This window comes from Phyllobates terribilis, unplaced genomic scaffold (genome assembly GCF_046119375.1).
Source record: "Phyllobates terribilis strain yellow unplaced genomic scaffold, ASM4611937v1 Scaffold_259__1_contigs__length_2703414, whole genome shotgun sequence".
Taxonomy (NCBI): Eukaryota; Metazoa; Chordata; class Amphibia; order Anura; family Dendrobatidae; genus Phyllobates; species Phyllobates terribilis.
The window spans coordinates 1,361,656-1,383,089 of record NW_027363019.1 but is presented as its reverse complement, the minus strand read 5'-3'; the positions used below and the strand labels follow the sequence as shown (position 1 = coordinate 1,383,089).

General features: G+C 42.9%; 1 pseudogene; it reads right to left on the bottom strand.

Annotated features, from left to right (window-relative positions):
* LOC141219276 (uncharacterized) overlaps positions 1–21,434 on the bottom strand; it is a 74,386-nt pseudogene that overhangs the window by 39,345 nt on the left and 13,607 nt on the right.

The window sequence follows — 21,434 nt, the reverse complement described above, 5'->3', positions numbered from 1 at the left end:
GATCTGCTGCCTAGAACAGGAATATTTAAGCTTAATGATTTCACCTGATGAACTAATGTTTTGCTCATATATCGGGTGACTGTCAGCCTGTTTAGATAGGCCGATCAGTATCCGATTATTGGCCGGTGTAGATGCACCTTAAAGAGTCGCCCTGAGCAACGTTTCCCCCAGGATTCCAAAGAATCCATGTAACCAGTCTCGCCCCTATCTGAACCTAGCGGCGTGCGTGTAACATTGGTGGCCCGTACGGGGAGTCCTGAGCAGGAATTAGCGTGTAGAGGGAGAAGAGGAAAACTGTCTGGAAAAAAACAGCAGCACAGCAGCTCAACTCTACTCTGCTACACCAGTTAAAGGGGACCAGCCCTAAAGAAAACTCACTAGCAGCAATGGATGTGGAAATACATATGGACAGAATTAGTGAGCTGCTTCTTCAGTTAACCTGTGAAAAATTGAGAACAGTAGCAGAACATATAAAGATGTCAGAAGAACAGATTTCGAAAGCACACAACCGCAGACAACTGTTAGCTGCCATTAATTAAAAAATGGATGAGCTGGGGGAGAAAGAAGCTGAAGACGTCATGGGGACTGTCCTCCAGGAGCTAACACAGTTTCTAACCAGGTTGAAGTTGGAGGATGGAGGGGCAGCACCAATTACCAAAAGCGGGAATCTCTGTCCGCAGACTGAACTACAGGTATTGGAATAACTAGTAGACTACCTGGTAAAACCACCCATCTTGGGATATCCTGATTTCAATTTACCATTTGTTCTTCATTGTGACGCTTCTCAAGTTGGACTGGGAGCTGCCCTGTATCAGCATCAAGATGGAAAAATGAGAGTGATTGGTTACGGTTCTAAAACGTTGACAGACGCCGAGGAGAATTACCATCTAAATTCCAGAAAATTGGAGTTCCTGGCATTGAAATGGGCTATCTGTAAACAATTTAGAGATTATCTCTACTATACCAAAGAGTATGAGGTATACACTGACAACAACCCTTTGACCTATGTCCTTACTACAGCCAAACTGAATGCAACGGGTCAGATATGGGTCGCTGAACTAGCTGACTTCAATTTCAGCATCAAGTACAGGCCAGGAAAATGCAACGCGGATGCTGACCCGTACACAAATCGCAGAAAAGAGAGGTAATATTGTACAGTAAAAAATACATTTCAACCGGCCCCGGAGAGCTTTTTTTCGAACGTGGCAACAACAAACTGATGTATTCAACGACAATGAACACTCCTCTCCAGATGATGATACCTTGCACCTGTCCATATTGCAAATGGAGCCAACAGCGGTATCAATAGGGAATAAGATAGATTTTTACAAATTTTTTGCAGCACGCAGTATAAGGTAATAACACCTGGCTGTATCGGTGTAATATGCTTTCCATACTGCGATAGCTCACCCATAAACAAATTTCAGATAAGAGAGGTAATGTTGTAGAATATGGAATCAATTTGAATTGGCCTTCCCATTATTAAATGTAAAAATAGTGAAAAAAACAAGACAAAACAAGCCAAACAAAGTTGGCAAGAAAAAGAGGGTATATATATTATTATGTAAACCAAACAGAAAAAAATACCCAGTAAAATTTAACTTTTAATAATTACCATTAAAGGTGTACTAAATAGTCCAAATGGGACAAAAACATAACTACACCTATCAATAAAAACATATATGGGGAAGGATAGTCAGGGTAGAAAAAATATGTATGCAATCAGACTTACCCTAAATAACCCTTGTGGGATGGAATACCCTACCTACCAGCGGAGTATTTTCACCCTAACGATAAGAGTTGGTGTCCCCGCTCCATGGAGGCTGTCCCTAACCTGTCCCTAGATCTCCCTAAACAAACACACAGATGACAAAGTTTGACCAGCATCGAATACAATCATGTCATAATTGACATGCTAAATATCACACAACATGTATGTAAATAGGGAAAAAAAAAATGCAAAGACAGAGGAAATGTTATCCCCTAAATATAACAAGGAACAGGAACTAGCCTCCCAACACTAGTATATATAAGTGTGAGCCCCACAATAGCCACTCACAGGATCCCACACAATTAGACAGAAATACACTGGTCAAAGACAAGTAAATGGACTTATCTGGTCTCTAGTCCATCTGGGGGTCCCGACAGATGTCTTAGAAGATAGTTCTTTAGGCCCTTTGATAGGTGACTATATAGTCCCAATCACAGGATAAATTCACACTTGTGGACTTCACACAAATTTTTCAGTCGAGCCGGGCATCCACTTTCTTGGTCACTCAGGGTGATATAGACCCAGCAGCAAACAATGTCCCTTTTAAAGTAGTCCCAATGCGTTTCGCCCCCTCCTCGATCCAGGGCTCATCAGGGGACAAACCAAATGTTAGAGGAGAAAGACCATAGTTGTTGCACTGATAATAAGTGCTTCCATGCCGGAATATAGCCGTGCCTGGAACAACAAACAACACCATATATTTATACCTCCTCTCAAGATAATGTGCGCCAATTCATTCAAAATTCCCCCAGAAGAAGATCTCCTTTGATTGCAGTCTCTTCCGGTATACCCTGGAGGTGAACCGCAAAGCTGCGTTCCATAATTTGTATAGTCCTATATTACGTAACTTCCGGTTGCGTAATTGTGGTCACTTCCGGTGTTACCCTGGAGGTGGAACGCAAGCTGCGTGCCATAGTTTATATGATTCCACAGTTGCGCAGTACATCGTAGGGCGCACTTAAAGCTAATGCCACATGGCTCACATTGTGACGTATATCGCGTCACTTCCGGTAATACCATGGAGATGAACCACAAGCCTCATTCAACCACGAGACCACGGTAACCACGGGAATTGGACGCACACAGCGTTCTACATAATGATGTCAGTGTATGTCTAATAGACTCTCTCTTTCTCGATATGGCAGTATTGGCTGCAATAACAGAACAGCAGACATTCCCATCATAAAGATGGCAGAGCGCACAAAGTTGCAAGTGTAAAACTTCTCAATAGAAAAATCTTCGAAACGCTTGTATCATAAGGGGGAGTCAATCCTACCCCCAAGAGGGAGGTATTAAATATACCATAATAAGTACTGACAAGTCCATCACAATAAAGCACATGTACATGAGTACCTATATAGTAGACCATCCACTGTCAATAGGCAGCGTGTTGTAAGAAAATGCAGTTTTAACCCAATGTCAATCATAACATATGGAGTATGAATAAATAGTCCCAATCAATCAGTAAAAAAGATACAGTTACTGGGATCGAATACAAATAGAAATCCATTCAAGAGGCCAAAAATGATTTCATCCGTTAGGGCTAGTCAGAAAAAGAGGCTAAACAAAGCTAGAGAAATTCAGTTGTTCATTAATGCCTCCAGGGTTCAAAGATTCAAGCCAGAAAACCCATCTGGATTCCCGCTGTAAAATCCTCCTATTCCAGTCGCCCTGGCGAACTGAGGGGCTAACAACTTCGATTGAGCGGAACGTAATAGATTTAAGATCTCCTCCATGAGCAATGTTCACATGTTTCGCTCGGGGTGTGTCTCTTATTTCTAATATCCCGCAGATGTTCACCAACGCGAACTTTAAATTGTCTCTTAGTTTTTCCCACATAGTCTTTTGGACAGGTGCATGTGCACATGTAGACAACGCCCATAGTTTTGCAATTGGCAGAATGTTTGTTCCTATACGTGCGTCTGGTTACCGCACTCTGAAAGGTATCTGAAGGCGAGACGTATCTACAGAAACTACATTGGCCACACCTAAAAGTGCCCACTGACCTTCTATCCAGCCAGGTGCCCTCTTTTTTAGGTGGAACAAAGTGGCCATGTACAAGATGGTCTATAACTGATCTGCCTCTCCTACAGGTCACTGATGGATAGTCCGTAATCCACTTAGATACATCAGGGTCAGTCCTTAAAATGGCCAAGTGTTTTCTCAAAATTGTCATAATCCTTGGATGTTGATCATCATACGTCCTGATTAATCTAGTCAGAGGAGTCTGTTCAGACCTGGCTCGGGGTACCAGCAGTTTAGACCTATCCTGTTTCAAAGCATGATTATATGCTTCATTAACCACCTTAATCGGATAGTTTCGATCAATGAATCGTTCCTTCAAGTCCTTTGCTCTATGGAGAAAGTCTGACTCAGAGGAACAATTTCTCCTCAGTCTTAAAAATTGACCTTTAGGGATTCCCTGTTTTAAGGGGGTAGGATGATAACTCCCCCATCTTAGTAGACTATGTGCCGCTGTCGGCTTCCTAAAGATAGATGACCTCAGGGAACCAGATCCATCAACTGAAATAATAACATCCAAAAAGGCAATTTTATTGCCACCAATCTCATAGGTGAATTTTAGGCCAAGATTATTTATATTAAGACGCTGTATAAACCTAATGAAGGACGCTTGGTCCCCAGTCCAGAGGACGAGGATATCGTCAATGTAACGGCCCCATATTGATAGGTGTAGTTATGTTTTTGTCCCATTTGGACTATTTAGTACACTTTTAATGGTAATTATTAAAAGTTACATTTTACTGGGTATTTTTTTCTGTTTGGTTTACATAAATGTAAAAATAGAAGTTCCAGTGGAGATCCAACAGTAAATGAAGATTAAGTTTATTCACAAAGTAGTTAAACGGCAGCAACACGACCAGCTAGTGTGAATACCAACGCGTTTCCACCACCTAAGGGGAATGATGTATTTATCGTCATGTGCATGCAATAACTAACAGTATGGGGAATAATACCTGACTGCAGTGATAAATATTTTAGATTAAATCCTGCCTCACGTTCAGACCTAGCAGCACCCTGGTGCCGAGTTGGAAGATCCAATAGGATTCTCGGTTTAATACCATTCTTCTGTAATTGCCACCTCTGCTAGATTTATGGACTTTATCAATAGCTCTAAATTTGAGTCCTGACAAATCACCCTTATGTACAGTATAATAACAAAATGACGAGATACTGCAGAGATCAGAGAGATGTTAATAGCTGTTGTGCTGGTTGCATCCAACATACTGAACGCGGCCCTGAACACAATCAACTAAGGCTATGTGCCCACCATGCAGAAATGCTCCGGAGTTTTCCTGAGCGTTTCTGCATCTCCCTGGCAGAAAAAACGCATGCGGATTGTACATGCGGATTGTACATGAGGATTGTACATGCGGATTGTACATGCGGATTATACATGAGGATTGTACATGAGGATTATACATGCGGATTGTACATGAGGATTATACATGCGGATTGTACATGTGGATTGTACATGTGGATTGTACATGAGGATTGTACATGCGGATTGTACATGAGGATTGTACATGCGGATTGTACATGCGGATTATACATGAGGATTGTACATGCGGATTGTACATGCGGATTGTACATGAGGATTATACATGCGGATTGTACATGTGGATTGTACATGTGGATTGTACATGCGGATTGTACATGCGGATTGTACGTGCGGATTGTACATGCGGATTGTACATGCGTTTTTCCTGCCAGGGACATGCGGATGTGAAGCGTTCTTCACATGCATTTCTGCTTGCGGGTTGACAAGCGATTGTAGCATCACTTGGAAAGTGCTTGTTAACTTGGTCACACTATAGAAATCCATTTATATAGTGTGACCGTAAAAGAATGTTTAAAAATGAAAAATAAATCTATACTTCCCTCTGATGGCCCCCGCAGTCTTGCTTCTCTCCGTTCTCCCTTGCCGGCAAGTCGCGGTACACTGAAGGACCTGCCGACGTCAGCGTCGCGTGACCCGTCACATGACTATGACGTCAGCGCAGGTCCTCCAGTCCACCGCGATGTGCCGGCATGAGAGGAGGAGCGCAGCGGGGGCCGTCAGAAGGTAAATATAACATTTATTTTTTATTTTATTCTTTTTTTACAGGTTCTATGATACCCGGGTCCGGAGGAGAGTCTCCTGTCCTCCACACCCGGGTACCATCCGCACATTGAACGCATGGATTCCGCATGTGCTTATCTAGTGAAGCGGATTCCATGCGGTCTAATACAAGTCAATGGCGGCGAAAACGCAACACTTCCGCAAAATAATTGTTAGTGCTGCGTATTTTTCCACAATGATAATCCGCAGTGGAAATTTCCGCATCATGTGCACAGCACACGCGGATTATCATTGGGGAACATGGCGGACCTTCTACCAAGCGTTTTTTTAAGCGTTTCTGCAGCGTTTTTGCCCCTGCGGAAACGCTTAAAAACCGCATCGTGAGCACACAGCCTAAGTGAACCACACCCGGTGTAATTCATAAACTGCTGAATATGGTTCGTTTTATTAGTGGAAAAGGAAGTGGATTCGTTACCTTTTAATACATCTAGTCCGGCCGCACTGGAAATATCCTTTTAAGCACAGCCATGTGTCTGAGATCTGCAGCTGAATTGATGGATCCGTGCTAGGAGCCAATACAGAGTCAGTAGTGGGGTCTCCGGGGGTCTATCTCATGTGATTCTCTTTTAGGACACGTGACAATGTTTCATCTTGTTCTCGTACCGGTAAATATTTCTTCATTATTCTAACCCCATTATAATAACTGGGACTATACTCCGTGGATAATGTAATGACATTATTGGCAGCGGCTGTCGTGCATTATATTATGTATGAATATGGGATATTATATGTTGTATGCTTCCTTCCCGCAGATACTATACTCCGGCTCCATTTAACTCTTTCCATGCAGGACTCTTTTTTCCCTATAGGACTCATGAGATTTGTATGCAGACCCTGATGGTAACAGTTTCCTGGCTCCTCAGCTAAGTACAGGTGTGATGTAATTATCATAATTAACCTGTTACATTCATTGGTCGCCATTAACATGGGACTTGTGTATTTGTTCCTTGTAAATAGCACCATTGTGTTTTCAGCAGAGAGCCCTGAGTAAGACCCCTCAGGGGGTGGAAACACTTTGGTGTTCACACTAGCTGGTCGTGTTGCTGCCGTGTATTGTAACTACTTTGTGAATAAACTTCATCTTCTGTTACTTTTGGATCTCTGCTGGAACTTGTATTGTTACATTTGCTGTTCAGGCCGGTCCCGGGACTTCTGAGCGGATCCCTGCAGCTGTGTCCTGGATACTACTTACTGCTGAGCTCATCTTCCATTCTCCTCCTCCCTGCATATATCATTCCCATTATTAAGGAGTGGGTCTCCTCCACATTTATTGTGTATATGTTATAATACCCCCGGTGGCACTAAAAACCATCTCTGACAAAACGCCAGCGGCCTGGACCTCCAAGGCGTAGAGAGCCAGTTCATGCCACTTGTGTAGCTTCAATACCCAATAGCTGTAAGGCACAGAGGAATCACAGAGGACGTTGGTACGGTCGGCAAGGTACTCCTTCAGCATCTTCCAAAACTTTTCCCTTCTTGTCAGAGTACCTCACGAATCAGGGCCTAGGCGCTCGGAGGGTCTGAGAAAACTGTTCCAGACCTTTGACAGTGTTTCCCTGTCTCTGGTTTGTGTCTCCCTCACCTGTACTCCTTGGTTATCCAACAAAATGTGACCTCTGCTACCAGCGTTGTCAGATAATTCTTCATCAAGGGCCTTCTGGTACTGCAACATTTTATTAGACTTCTCTGCCAGACTAGAACGTTCTCCTTGTAGCGCGGGTCTACACTGTGTTCCAAATTATTATGCAAATAATATTTTCTCAGATTTTCCCAAATTTCCTATATGAATTGCAGTAATTGTAATTTTCCAGTCAAATAACTATTAGAGTACAATTGAAAGGTTTTTGTACAAACTGCCTATGATAACAGGATATTTTTTAAAAAATAAAACGCTCAAACTGCACTCAAAATGCATGTTCCAAATTATTATGCACAGCAGAGTTTTCAACCTTCATTTTAATAAAGAACAAAAAAATGGTCATTTTTGAAATTATAAGCATTAGCAGGTTATTACACACTGAAATCAAACAGTTTTCAACTCAAAACTTTATTCTAGGTGATGTTACATTTGCACATAGGACCCCTTGTTCGAAAGGAGCTTCTGAACTCTCTCATCCATTGAATTTGTCAGGTTTTGGATGGTTTCTGCTTCAATTGTTTTGCATGAGGACAGAATACCCTCCCAGAGCTGTTGCTTAGATGTGAACTGCCTCCCGCCATCATAGACACTCCTTTTGATGAAGCTCCAGAGGTTTTCAATGGGGTTGAGGTCAGGGGAGCATGGGTGCCACACCATAAGTTTGTCCCCTTTTATGCCCATAGCAGCCAGAGATGCAGATGTGTTATGTGCAGCATGAGACGGGGCATTATCATGCATGAAAATGATCTTGCTGCAGAATGCACGGTTCTTCTTCTTGAACCATGACAGGAAGTGCTGTTTGAGCAACTCAACATACATTATGGAGTTCATCTTTACCCCTTCAGGGATCCTAAAAGGGCCGACAATCTCTCTCCCCATGATTTCAGCCCAAAACATTACTCCACCTCCTCCTTGTTAGCGCCGTAGCCGTGTTTGCATGGGGTGTCCATCAACCAGCCATCCTCCACTCCATCCATCTGGACCATCGAGAGCATTTCATCCAAAACCTGACAAATTCAATGGACGAGAGAGTTCAGAAGCTCCTTTCGAACAAGCGGTCCTATGTGCAAATGTAACATCACCTAGAATAAAGTTTGGAGGTGAAAACTGTTTGATTTCAGTGTGTAATAACCTGCTAATGCTTATAATTTCAAAAATGACCATTTTTTTGTTCTTTATTAAAATGAAAAGGTTGAAAACTCTGCTGTGCCTAATAATTTGGAACATGCATTTTGAGTGCAGTTTGAGTGTTTTATTTTTTTAAAAATATCCTGTTATCATAGGAAGTTTGTACAAAAACCTTTCAATTGTACTCTAATAGTTATTTGACTGGAAAATTACAATGACTGCAATTCATATAGGTAATTTGGGAAAATCTGAGAAAATATTATTTGCATAATAATTTGGAACACAGTGTAGAAGTGTGACCAACCAGTGATTACTGTTGCTCAAAATGCATATAACGAGAGGGTCACGGGAAAGGCAGCAGAACATAAAGTCAGCCATGTGTGCCAGACTGCCAACAGTCAAGACTTCCCTGTCCTCACCAAGAGGACGACTGTCCATGTTCTCCTCATCACTCTCCCTCTTCTCGGGCCATCCAAGTTGAATAGACGGTACGAATGTGGTGTGGGTAGTACCGTCTGAGCACTGAAACCCAGCTCCTGATCTTCTTCTTTCTCCTTATTATCACCCAATCCACATTGAGATGAGATAAGGCTGGGCTGTGTAGCATCACCCTGTATAGTTCCTTGCTCCATCTCATTGTGCTCTGCCTGCAAAGCCTCCTCTTTAATTGTGAGCGAGTGTTTCAGTAAGCAGAGAAGCGGGATGGTGATGCTAATTATGGAGTCATCACTGCTCACCATCTTGGTTGAGTCCTCAGTTTTGGAGGACGCCACAGATGTCAGACATCCATGCCCACTCATCAGCTCTTATGTGCGGAGGCTGACCTGAATACCGACGGGCGTGTTGAAGCTGGTACTCAACAACTGCCCTCTGTTGCTCACAAATCTTTCCCAACATCTGCAACGTTGAGTTCCAATGCGTGGGCAGTGCAAGCTGTAGCTGACTTTCTAAAATGGGCACACGCAGTGTACTTTCACAAGGAGCTCTGGCAGATCTTGGTAGGTTTTGAGAAACCGCTGAACCACTAATTTGAGCACATGGGCCAGGCATGGTACGTGTGTGAGATTGCCAAGCCTCAGATCCGCCATCAGGTTCTGGCCATTGTAACACATGACCATGCCTGGCTGTAGGTTCAGTGGTGAGACCCACAGATCTGCCTGCTCTGTTACAGCTTTCAACAACTCTGCAGCAGTGTGCCGTTTGTCACCTAAGCATATTAGCTTCAGCAGAGCATGTTGCCGCTTGGCCGTGGCAGTGCTTCCAGCTTACGACTGATGTGGTCATTTCGGATATGCAGGCTGAAGAGAAGGAATAGGTGGAGGAGCTGTAGAATGTGTGGGCAACCCTGATTGCCCCAGGGCTCGCAATCCTCAGCGTCGGGAGGACGCATTCCATCCCAGGGTCCGACTGGGTCCTGGCTTCCACAGTATTAACCTAGAGTGCAGTCAGTGAGATGTACCGTCCCTGGCCACAAGCACTTGTCTATGTGTCTGTGGTTAGGTGGACCTTCCCAGTAACTGCGTTGGTGAGGGCACGGGTAATATTCTGGGACACGTGCTTGTGTAAGGCCGGGACCACAAACTGGGAGAAATAGTGGCGGGTGGGGACCAAGTACCGAGGGATGGCCACAGCCATGAGGTTGCGGAAAGCTTCCGTCTCCACGAGCCTAAAAGGCAACATTTCCAGTGCAAGCAGTCGAGAAATGTGGCAGTTTAGCATTGTGGCCTGAGGGTGGTTGGCTGCGTATTTGTGCTTGCGTTCCAAGGGCTGGGGTAGGGACAACTGAACGCTGCACTGGGACAAGAACGTGGTTGCTGATGGTGGTGGTTGCAAGTGTGCAACGACAGGTGCAGGGCGGGAGACATCTTCGCCTGGTCCATAGACAGGGGATTGTCATGCACGCACAACAGTGGAACAGGTAGTGGTGTCACCCGCAGACACTGTTGCTGGACCCTGGCGCTCTGCCCAACTAGTCGGGTGCTTTGCTGTCATGTGCCTGAGCATGCTGGTGGTAGTCAGGCTGGTAGTTTTGCTGCCCCTGCTGATGCTGGCATTGCAGATGTTGCAAATGGCCTTTTTTGGGTTAACTGGACAGTCTTTAAAAAAAGAGCAAGACTCAGGAAGACCTAGCAGTTGGACTGGAAAATCCACTTCCCCGTCCCTTGCCACACGCCTTGCCAACTTTAAATGGAGTATAATATTTGTCACATTCCAAAAAATGTCTGTATTATTACTGCAGTAATATAGGATCATGTCTAATGACCACAGTTTTAGGTAGTGGCCTAATAGATATGCTAATGGTCAGCGACCAAGTGTGAATAGGTTTGAACACACAACTGGCAGGCTTTAAATGGAGTATAATATCTGTCAAACAGGAGAAAAAAGAAACCAGTTTACCCACACTTCCTGGCGTCCTGAAGCATGGACCTCAAGGGACCACTTGCGTTAGAAGGAAAAATACAAAATATTCCAGCTTCTGTCATGCGCAAAAAGATTTTAATGGTAAAATGGAAATTCCATCATGAAAAAAGGCAAAGAAACGCGTTTCAAACGCAAGCCTGCGTTCTTAGTCAAAGCTATACCTGGAATTAACATGCGTGATTACATATAAAAGGCCCTCCAATACAATTCAAGATTGTCTTTTGTATTGGTAGTTTAATCGTGTGATTTCAATCAAGATAACGTCACATAATAAAGTCATCAATAGATAAACCCCAATATAAAACTACACAAATAAGAAAGTACAAAAATATATATATATTATTGTACTTACTTGTGTAGTTTTATATTGGGGTTTTTCTATTGATGACTTTATTATGTGACGTTATCTTGATTGTCTTTTGTATTGGTAGTTTAATCATGTGATGTCAATCTTGAATTATATTGGTGGGTCTTTTATATATAATCATGCATGTTCACTCACCTGTGCAATACTAAGGAAATCCTGAAAACATGGCCTGTTGGTGGGCCTTGAGGCCTGGAGTTGGGGAACACTGCCCTAATAGATAAGCTATTGGTCAGCGACCAAGTGTGAATAGGTTTGAACACACAACTGGCAGACTTTAAATGGAGTATAATATCTGTCACGTTCCCAAAAATGTCTGGATTATTACAGCAGTAATATCTGACCACCTGAGATGATGGACAAGTTTCTGTTCTTCCACAATACAGCAATGCTATTCAAATCAACCAAATCTGGCTGTATGCTGCTAACAAGCAAATGGAGCAGTAAAAATGGTGTATTATATTGCTTTCACCAAAATTATCAGGATTAAGAGCAATAAGAATATTAGCCCTGATATCTAGGACTATGGATATGAGTAACAGCAGCAGAAAGAACATGCAAAGGATCCTATTGTGTTGTACACGCTCTCCACAAACTCTGCCTGCCTAACTCCTGCTATTACCAGGATTAATATTCAGTAGCATTAGTCTTTAGAAGGACTGTTAGTGTGGATTTGTAATGCTGTGGAATACCTCACTAAAACAACCGCCAATTCTCTCCCTCGCTCAGCAGCACCTCTCCCTACACTGTCTGATTCCACAGTAACTGTGTCGAGCATAGAGGCGCCAGGTCTTATATAGACCCAATGACACTATGCGGCCAGCCAATCACTGTAATGCCACAACCAACATGGCTGAGGCATTACCGTGGCTGGCAGGCAATCTCTGCATGTTAATTGGCTGTCTAACACCAAACATGCAGGGAGAGGACTCAGGCTCCAGCCTGAGCATTCAAAATATGCTCGCCGAGTACCAAACATCTCGAGTACTGAGATTCTCTGGCTAGTAGCGAATAGTGGCGAGCATGCTCACTCATCACTAATTAACCTTACTTTCAGGTTTTGATTCTACAAAATTTTCTATGAAATTCAGTGTTGGCAAAATTTTAGAAATTGTTCTTGTGTTCAGTGAGATATTAAATAAAATTTATCAAAAGGGGTGTACTCATTTATGCTGAGCAATGTTTATTAAAATTGATGAAACACAGAGAACATAATTACAGTTTCTTTCCTGTTTGACTACTCATGTTTTACAAGATATGATTTATGTGTAAAAGATTTCCCACATTCTGAACATGAATACGGCTTCTCTCCTGTGTGACTTCTCTCGTGGCTCAAAAGACTTGATTTTTTTTTGTAAAGCATTTCTCAAAGTCAACATGAATACGGCTTCTCTCCTGTGTGAATTCTCTGATGTACAAGAAGTATTGATTCATCTCTAAAGCTTCTTCCACATTGTAAACAAGAAAACGGTTTCTCCCCGGTGTGAATTCTTTGATGTCTAACAAGATCTGATTTACTTCTAAAACATTTCCCACATTCTGAACACGAATATGGCTTCTCTTCTGTGTGAATTCTTTGATGTTTAACAAGATCTGATATATTTCTAGAACATTTCCCACATTCTGAACATGAATATGGCTTCTCTCCTGTGTGAATTCTTTGATGTCTAATAAGATTCCCTTTGTCTGTAAAGCATTTTCCACATTCTGAACATGAATACGGCTTCTCTCCTGTGTGAATTTTTTGATGTCTAATAAGACTCTTTTTATCTGTAAAGCATTTCCCACATTCTGAACATGAATACGTCTTCTCTCCTGTGTGAATTTTCTCGTGTCTCACAAGTTTTGATTTCTCTGTAAAGCATTTCCCACATTCTGGACATGAATACGGCTTTTCTCCTGTATGAATTCTCTTATGAGCAGAAAGATTTGATTTACGCATAAAAGATTTCCCACATTCTGAACATGAATACGGCTTCTGTCCTGTGTGGATTTTCTGATGTATAATAAAACTCCCTTTATCTGAAAAGCATTTCCCACATTCTGAACATGAATATGGCTTCTCTCCTGTGTGGATTTTCTGATGTCTAACAAGATGTGATTTATTTGTAAAGCACCTTCCACATACTAAACATGAAAAAGGCTTTTCTCCTGTGTGAATTCTTTGATGTTGAACAAACACTGAATTGTCTATAAAACATTTCCCACATTCTGAACATGAATATGACTTCTCTCCTGTGTGAATTTTCTGATGTTTAATAAGATTCCCTTTATGTCTAAAGCATTTCCCACATTCTGAACATGAATATGGCTTCTCTCCTGTGTGAATTTTATGATGTCTAATAAGGCTCCCTTTATCGATGAAGGACTTCCCACATTCTGAACATGAATATGGCTTTCCTCCTGTGTGAATTCTCTCATGTATAACAAATTGTGATTTATATGTAAAGCATTTCCCACATTCTGGACAGGAGTATGGCTTTTCTCCTTTGTGTTTTCTTTGTGTCTGAGCTGAGCTTTTAGTAAGTTGCTTGTCACACTGAAGTCTTATATCCACTTTCTCACCAGGAATTGTGGTAATAATGTGAGATTGCTCAGGAGAGGGTTCCTCATGATTAGGAGGATTATAAGAAAGTGAAGTGCTGTGAAGTCCAGGAGGTACAGGAAGGGTGATGAGGTTTCCTCCATTAGAGTGCTTCCTGATATCTTCTTTTTTACAATTTAGTGATAAACCGTTATTCTCACAAAGATTTCCTATAAGGATGAAACATAGATTTGTGTTAAAGAAAAAAATCATATCCAAAGAGATTTCTAAATGTATTTTCTGGAGCTCACAGTGAAGACCCTCGTCAGTGAAAGTACCGGTAATAAGGAGGACAACTACATGCCATAACATTAACACAATGACGGGTAAAGTAAATGACACTTATAATCTGGTGACATTGGCACAAGTCAGGGGTGCCATAGATTAGACAGCAAATAGACAGGTCATAAAGAGAACCTGTCATCAGGAATTAACCCCTTAATGTAGCACCAGTGCCATTTCACTCTCGTAGCAAGCTTCCTATCATGCCCTCAGTGTAGAAAAGTGTCCACTCAATGGAGTTTTAATATTTCAGTACCGAATGCAAATGAGATTGATTAGTCACAAAGGTGGCCGTACATCCAGGAGCAGTCGAGCTCCGGCCACCGTAATCATGTCCACAGCATGCATAAGAGCATAATAGGAAACCTCAGAAGACTGCAATAGTGCTGAAGGTACATTAACCCCTAAAGGACCAAGATACTTTGCTCGTTATGTGGGTTAAAGACCCGGCCTCATTTTACAATTCTGACCAGCATCACTTTATGTGGTAATTCACTGTATCCCACTGATTCTGAGACTGTTTTTTTCGTGATAGATTGCACTTTATGTTAGTGGTAAATTTTGGTCGTTATTATTTGCCTTTAATTATGAAAATATAAAAAAAAAACTGGCAAATTTTTTTTAGTATTTTGTAATTTTCAACCTGTGAATTTTTATGCCCTTAAACCAGAGAGTTATATCACACAAAATAGTTAATAAATAACATTTTCCACATGTCTACTTTACATCAGCATCATTGATGAAACTTGTTAGGAAGTTAGAAGAGTTAAAAGTTTATCATTTCTCATTTTTTTCCAACAAAATTTACAAAACCATATTTTTTAGGGAAAACATCACATTTAAAGTGACTGAGGGTCCTGTGATAGAAAATACCCAAAAGTGACACCATTTTAAAAACTGCACCCCTCACAGTCCTCAAAACCACATTCAAGAAGTTTATTAACCCTTTAGGGGCTTAACAGGAATTAAAGCAATGTGGAAGGGAAATTTTTTTCCACAAAAATGTTATTTTAGCTCCAAATTTTTAATTTTCAGAAAGGTAGCAGGAGAAAATGGACCATAACATTTGTTGTACACTTTCCCCTGAGTATGTCAATGCCCCATATGTGGAGGAAAACTACTGTTTGGGTGCACAGCAGGACTCAGAAGGGAGGGAGCGCCATTTGAAGTTTGGAGTGGCTGATGTAGATAGCGGACGCCATATCGCATTTAGAGAGTCCTTGATGTGCCTAAACAGAAGGAACCTCACACAACTGACCCCATTTTGGAAACTAGACCCCTCAAGGAATTTATCTAAAATGTATGGTGAGCATTTTGAAACCACAGGAGTTTCACAGAATTTTAAAAAATTGGACCGTGAAAGTTAAAAAAAAATTTTTTTCTCCAAAAATTTTTATTTTGGCCACAAATTAATCATTTTCACAAATACATTATCTAGGGGTGTAGTGAGCGTTTTGACGCCATATGTGTTTCACAAAATGTTATACCATTGAACGGAGAAGACACAAAAAAATTATTTTTACCACTATAATGTTGTTTTAGGCCCACATTTTACATTTTCACAAGGTGAAATGGGTAAAAATGACCACATAATTTGTTACACAATTTCTGCTGAACTATATGTGGCTGTACAGTACTGCTTAGCCACATGGCGAGACTCGGGAGGGGAGGAGCGCTATTATTATTTATTTATATAGCGCCATTGATTCCATGGTGCTGTACATAAGAAGGGGTTACATACCAAATACAGATATCACTTACAGTAAACAAACTAACAATGATAGACTGGTACAGAGGGAAGAGGACCCTGCCCTTGTGGGCTTACATTCTACAGGAGCGGGGAAGGAGACAGTAGGTTGGGGGGTTGCAGTAGCTTCGGTGTTGTTGAGGAGGCAGCGGGTCATGGCAGGCTGTAAGCTTGTTTGAAGAGATGGGTTTTCAGGTTCCGTCTGAAGGGTCCAAATGTGGCGGATAATCAGACGTGTTGAGGCACAGACTTCCATAGGATGGGGGATATTCGGGAGAAATCTTGGAGGCGATTTGGCGAGGAAAGAATAAGTGTGGAGAAGAGAAGGAGGTCTTGCGAGGACCGGAGATTACGTAAGGGAATGTATCGGGAGATTAGGGGTAAGGGAATGTATCGGGAGATTAGTTCAGAGATGTACGGAGGAGAGAGGTTATGGATGGCTTTGTAGGTCAGTGTTAATAGCTTGAACTGGATACGTTGGGCAATTGGGAGCCAATGAAGGGATTTGCAAAGGGGGGTAGCAGAGGGGTGATGAGGCGAGAGATGGACCAGTCGCGCAGCAGAGTTAAGGATGGACTGGAGGGGTGCGAGAGTGTTGGCAGGTAGGCCACAGAGGATGTTGCAGTAGTCGAGGCGGGAGATGATGAGGGCATGCACAAGCAGTTTAGTAGATTGAGGGTTGAGGAAAGGACGGATTCTGGAAATATTTTTGAGCTGGAGGCGACAGGAGGTGGCGAGAGCTTGGATGTGGGGTTTGAAGGACAGGGCAGAGTCAAAGGTTACTCCGAGGCAGCGGATTGTCGGTACAGGGGAAGCGTGATGTCCTTTATTGTGATAGAAAGATCAAGTGGGAAAGATATGCGAGTTGGGGGAAAGATGATGAGTTCAGTTTTGTCCACACTGAGCTTGAGGAAGCGAGAGGAGAAGAAGGAGGATATGGCTGATAGACACGCTGGGATTCTGGACAGCAGAGAGGTGACGTCTGGGCCAGAGAGGTGACGTCTGGGTGTCATCAGCGTACAGATGGTACTGGAAGCCATGGGATTTTATGAGCTGTCCCAGGCCAAGAGTAAAGATTGAGAAGAGAGGGGGCGGGATGAGGAGGTAGTTTGTGAGTGGGAGACGCTAAATATGCAGTTAGAAAGGTATTAGGAGATCCAAGATAGGGCAAGGTCTTTGACGCCAAAGGAAGAGAGGATCTGTAGTAGGAGGCAGTGGTCAACTGTATCGAAAGCAGAGGACAGGTTAAGAAGAAGGAGTACAGAGAATTGTCTGTTAGCTTTGGCTGTAAGCCATTGGTGATTTTGGTAAAAGCAGTTTCTGTGGAATGGTGGGGTGGAAGCCGGATTGTCGAAGAGAGAGTTAGATGAGAAGTGGGAGGAAAGTTTAGCGTGAACAAGTTGCTGAAGAAGTTTGGAGGCAAATGAGAGGAGCGATGTGGGGCGATAGCTGGACAAGGCGGTTGGGTCGAGGGATGGCTTTTTGAGGATGGGCATGATTGTGGCATGTTTGGAGGCAGCGGGGAAGGTACCAGAAGTTAGTGATAGGTTGAAGAGATGGGTTAGGGAGGAGGTGGGAAGGGATGGGGTTGAGTGCACATGTGGTGAGGTGTGATTTGGAGAGGAGACGAGTAAGGTCTCTTTCCGTGATGTTGGAAAGGGAGGTTATGGGGGAAGAACAATGGTGTGGAAAACAAATGGATTGTGGTGGTTGGGCAGTAAAGACTTGCCGTGTTTGGTCAATCTTGTTTTTGAAGTGTGTGGCAAACTCCTCAGCAGAGATGACGGAGGTCGGAGGGGGAAGTGGAGGGCAGAGGAGAGAGTTAAAAGTGTTGAATAACTGTTTGGGGTTGTAGAACAGGGAAAATATGAGGGTTGTGAAGTAGGCCTGTTTAGCAGAGGTGAGTGCTGATTTGAATGCGAGTGTTGCTTGTTTGAATGCAGTGAAGTCATCTTGAGAATGTGTTTTTTTTTTCAACACTGCTCTGCTACCCTGCACGCTTGATTGGAGCTGTTTAGTGAGGTTTTTATGCCAGGGTTGCCTATTGACTTGTCATGCTCTGCCATGCATAAGAGGGGCAACCGAGTCAATAGCTGATGCGAGAGTGGCATTGTAGAAAGCGGTGGCGCTGTTTGTGTTATGGAGTGAAGATATGGATGTCAGTGGTAGAATAGAGTCAGAGAGTGTGTGAGTGTCTAGATGTACAAGGTTTCTGAGGGGGTGTGCTAGTTGCTGGACAAGGGTGACAGGTGACGAGGACAGGGATGAGAAAGTGAGATGGTGGTCAGATAGGGGAAGGGGGGAGGTTGTAAGGTTAGATAGGTCATCTGATTGTTCTTCAAATTTTTTATTAGAGTTATTAATTTTTCGAAGTCTTAAAAATTGACTGTAAGGCAGTCCGCGTTTTGCATGATACGGATGATAACTATTAAAATGTAATAACATATTAGTGGCAGTGTCTTTCCGAAACGATTCTGTCACAATAGTACCTTCCTGAATGGATACATGCACGTCTAAAAAATGTAACTCATGACCTCCAAAAGTAGAGGTGAACCTCATATTTTCTAAATTCTCTGAGTTAAGGAGCGTCACGAATTCTTCAAATTGCACTCTTGTCCCAGCCCATACCAAGAAAATGTCATCGACATATCTATGGCATGCCTTAATATATCTCAGGTAAGGATTAACACCACAATTTTTATGGACTTTAGGCAGCTATGCAAAACGCGGACTGCCTAACAGTCAATTTTTAAGACTTCGAAAAATTAATAACTCTAATAAAAAATTTGAAGAACAATCAGATGACCTATCAAAAAGATTTCTTGATAGAGGTTATCCCATGCAAGAAGTAAATTCAGCTCGCGCGAAAGCCGATAAAAAAACTCAAAAAGAATTATTAAAAAGACAAAAAAGATCAAAAATTCATTCTAACCTTCAAATTTAGTCCAATGTCAGATATAATTAAAAAAGCTATTAATAATAATTGGCATCTTCTGGAGAGTGATAAAGATCTGACGGAAAGAGCCAGCAAAAAAAACAATAGTTTCCTATAGACGGAGCTGCAATCTGAGACCTCCTGGTGCACAACAGATTCCAGGAGGATTCTGCTAAATGGTTGGAAAGTGGTTTCTCCAAAGGGGAACTGTAAGTGTGGGCATTACTCCTTCTGTAAATTTCATAGAATCGATAAATCTTTTAGAATAGGACCTTTACACACACAGTCAAGGACTTTATTTCTTGTAGAACGAATTATGTAGTTTACATAATCACATGTCCCTGCCAGTTTTATTATATTGGCAAAACCATTAGACCTTTATTTGTTTGGTTCAGGGAACACTATAATTCTACAGTATCAAAGAAAGGTTCCCCTAGATTAATCCAGCATATCTCTGAATGCCATAATGCCGACCCGACTGTGCTACGTTTTGCAGGGTTAGAACATGTTAGACCGCCAAGGGAAGGGGGAGACCGCAAAAAAATTCTATTGCAACATGAGGCTAGATGGCTACTAAATTCTGAAGCCCAGGGCCCATTAGGATTGAATGAGAAGGTAGATCTGTCAGTTTTCTTATGATACCGCTATTTTTTTGTTTGTTTCATCTTATAATGTGTTTTCAGCTTAATGATGGAAAATGTTTTTATGCATATCATTATGTTTTAATTTATTCACATATGTGTTTGTATTGGTTTAAAAGGAAGTGAACAGGTGTGTCACTTACTTTGGACCGGGTGAAGCGCCGGAAGGCAGCGAAACGGCCGTCGTCCCCCCTTTTTTCCTCTCCCCCGCACACCCTCCGGGGTCTCAGTCCAATGCTGCATGCTGAAATGCTCCGCACACAAAAATAAAGGAACGTTTTAAAGAAGACTGGGTGAGTGCTGCCTTTCCTTCTATCCTTGTTTGAGACAACATTACACAGTCTCACCCTTCACTCACCCTCCTGGGATAGAACAGCTGCGACTTTGGAAACTTCCAGGGCCGACTACCTCAACCAGTGGCTTCCCGTTTCTGGCGGGTCTCCACAGAGAGAAGGTAGCGGTAAGCTTAGGAAGCTAGTAGTCCATCAAGGTACAAGGCCAGGTGACCCGAGGGTCCCACCCTGACTTTTCTGAGAGTTTCCATTAGGCCAGATGAGCGGTGGGTCCCAATCTGGCTTCTTTGAATGGCTCCATGGGTTCCAGGCGACTGGTGGGTCCCTCCTGGTAACCCCAAACAACATATCCATGGGGCCAAGTGACTTCATCTTCCCAACCTGGTCTCCCCAAATGTATCCTTGTTCTCTGATGGTCAATGGAGCAGAGATCCTTATCTTTCCAGTCAGGGATGATACCCTTATGCCGGAGTCATGTAGAATCCAAATCTGTGTCGCTTTAAATGGAGCTGCCATGCTACCCATCTACTGTCCTGAAGGATGAGGAGGAGGGGAGGAGTCCCGAGGGGAGGAGTCCCGAGGAGATAATTTGCATATTCCCACTGCATTTTGGGGTAAGTGAAGAGTCTCCGCGAGCTCAAAGAACACTGGATTTTGGCTGTTGGAGCTGAAAAGAGGACATCGGTAAACCAGGGGAGGAGTCCCGAGGAGATAATTTGCATATTCCCACTGCATTTTGGGGTAAGTGAAGAGTCTCCGCGAGCTCAAAGAACACTGGATTTTGGCTGTTGGAGCTGAAAAGAGGACATCGCTAAACCAGGGGAGGAGTCCCGAGGAGATAATTTGCATATTCCCACTGCATTTTGGGGTAAGACGAAGAGTCTCCGCGAGCTCAAAGAACACTGGATTTTGGCTGTTGGAGCTGAAAAGAGGACATCGCTAAACCAGGGGAGGAGTCCCGAGGAGATAATTTGCATATTCCCACTGCATTTTGGGGTAAGACGAAGAGTCTCCGCGAGCTCAAAGAACACTGTATTTTGGCTGTTGGAGCTGAAAAGAGGACATCGGTAAACCAGGGGAGGAGTCCCGAGGAGATAATTTGCATATTCCCACTGCATTTTGGGGTAAGACGAAGAGTCTCCGCGAGCTCAAAGAACACTGGATTTTGGCTGCTGGAGCTGAAAAGAGGACATCGCTAAACCAGGGGAGGAGTTCCGAGGAGATAATTTGCATATTCCCACTGCATTTTGGGGTAAGACGAAGAGTCTCCGCGAGCTCAAAGAACACTGGATTTTGGCTGTTGGAGCTGAAAAGAGGACATCGCTAAACCAGGGGAGGAGTCCCGAGGAGATAATTTGCATATTCCCACTGCATTTTGGGGTAAGACGAAGAGTCTCCGCGAGCTCAAAGAACACTGGATTTTGGCTGTTGGAGCTGAAAAGAGGACATCGCTAAACCAGGGGAGGAGTCCCGAGGAGATAATTTGCA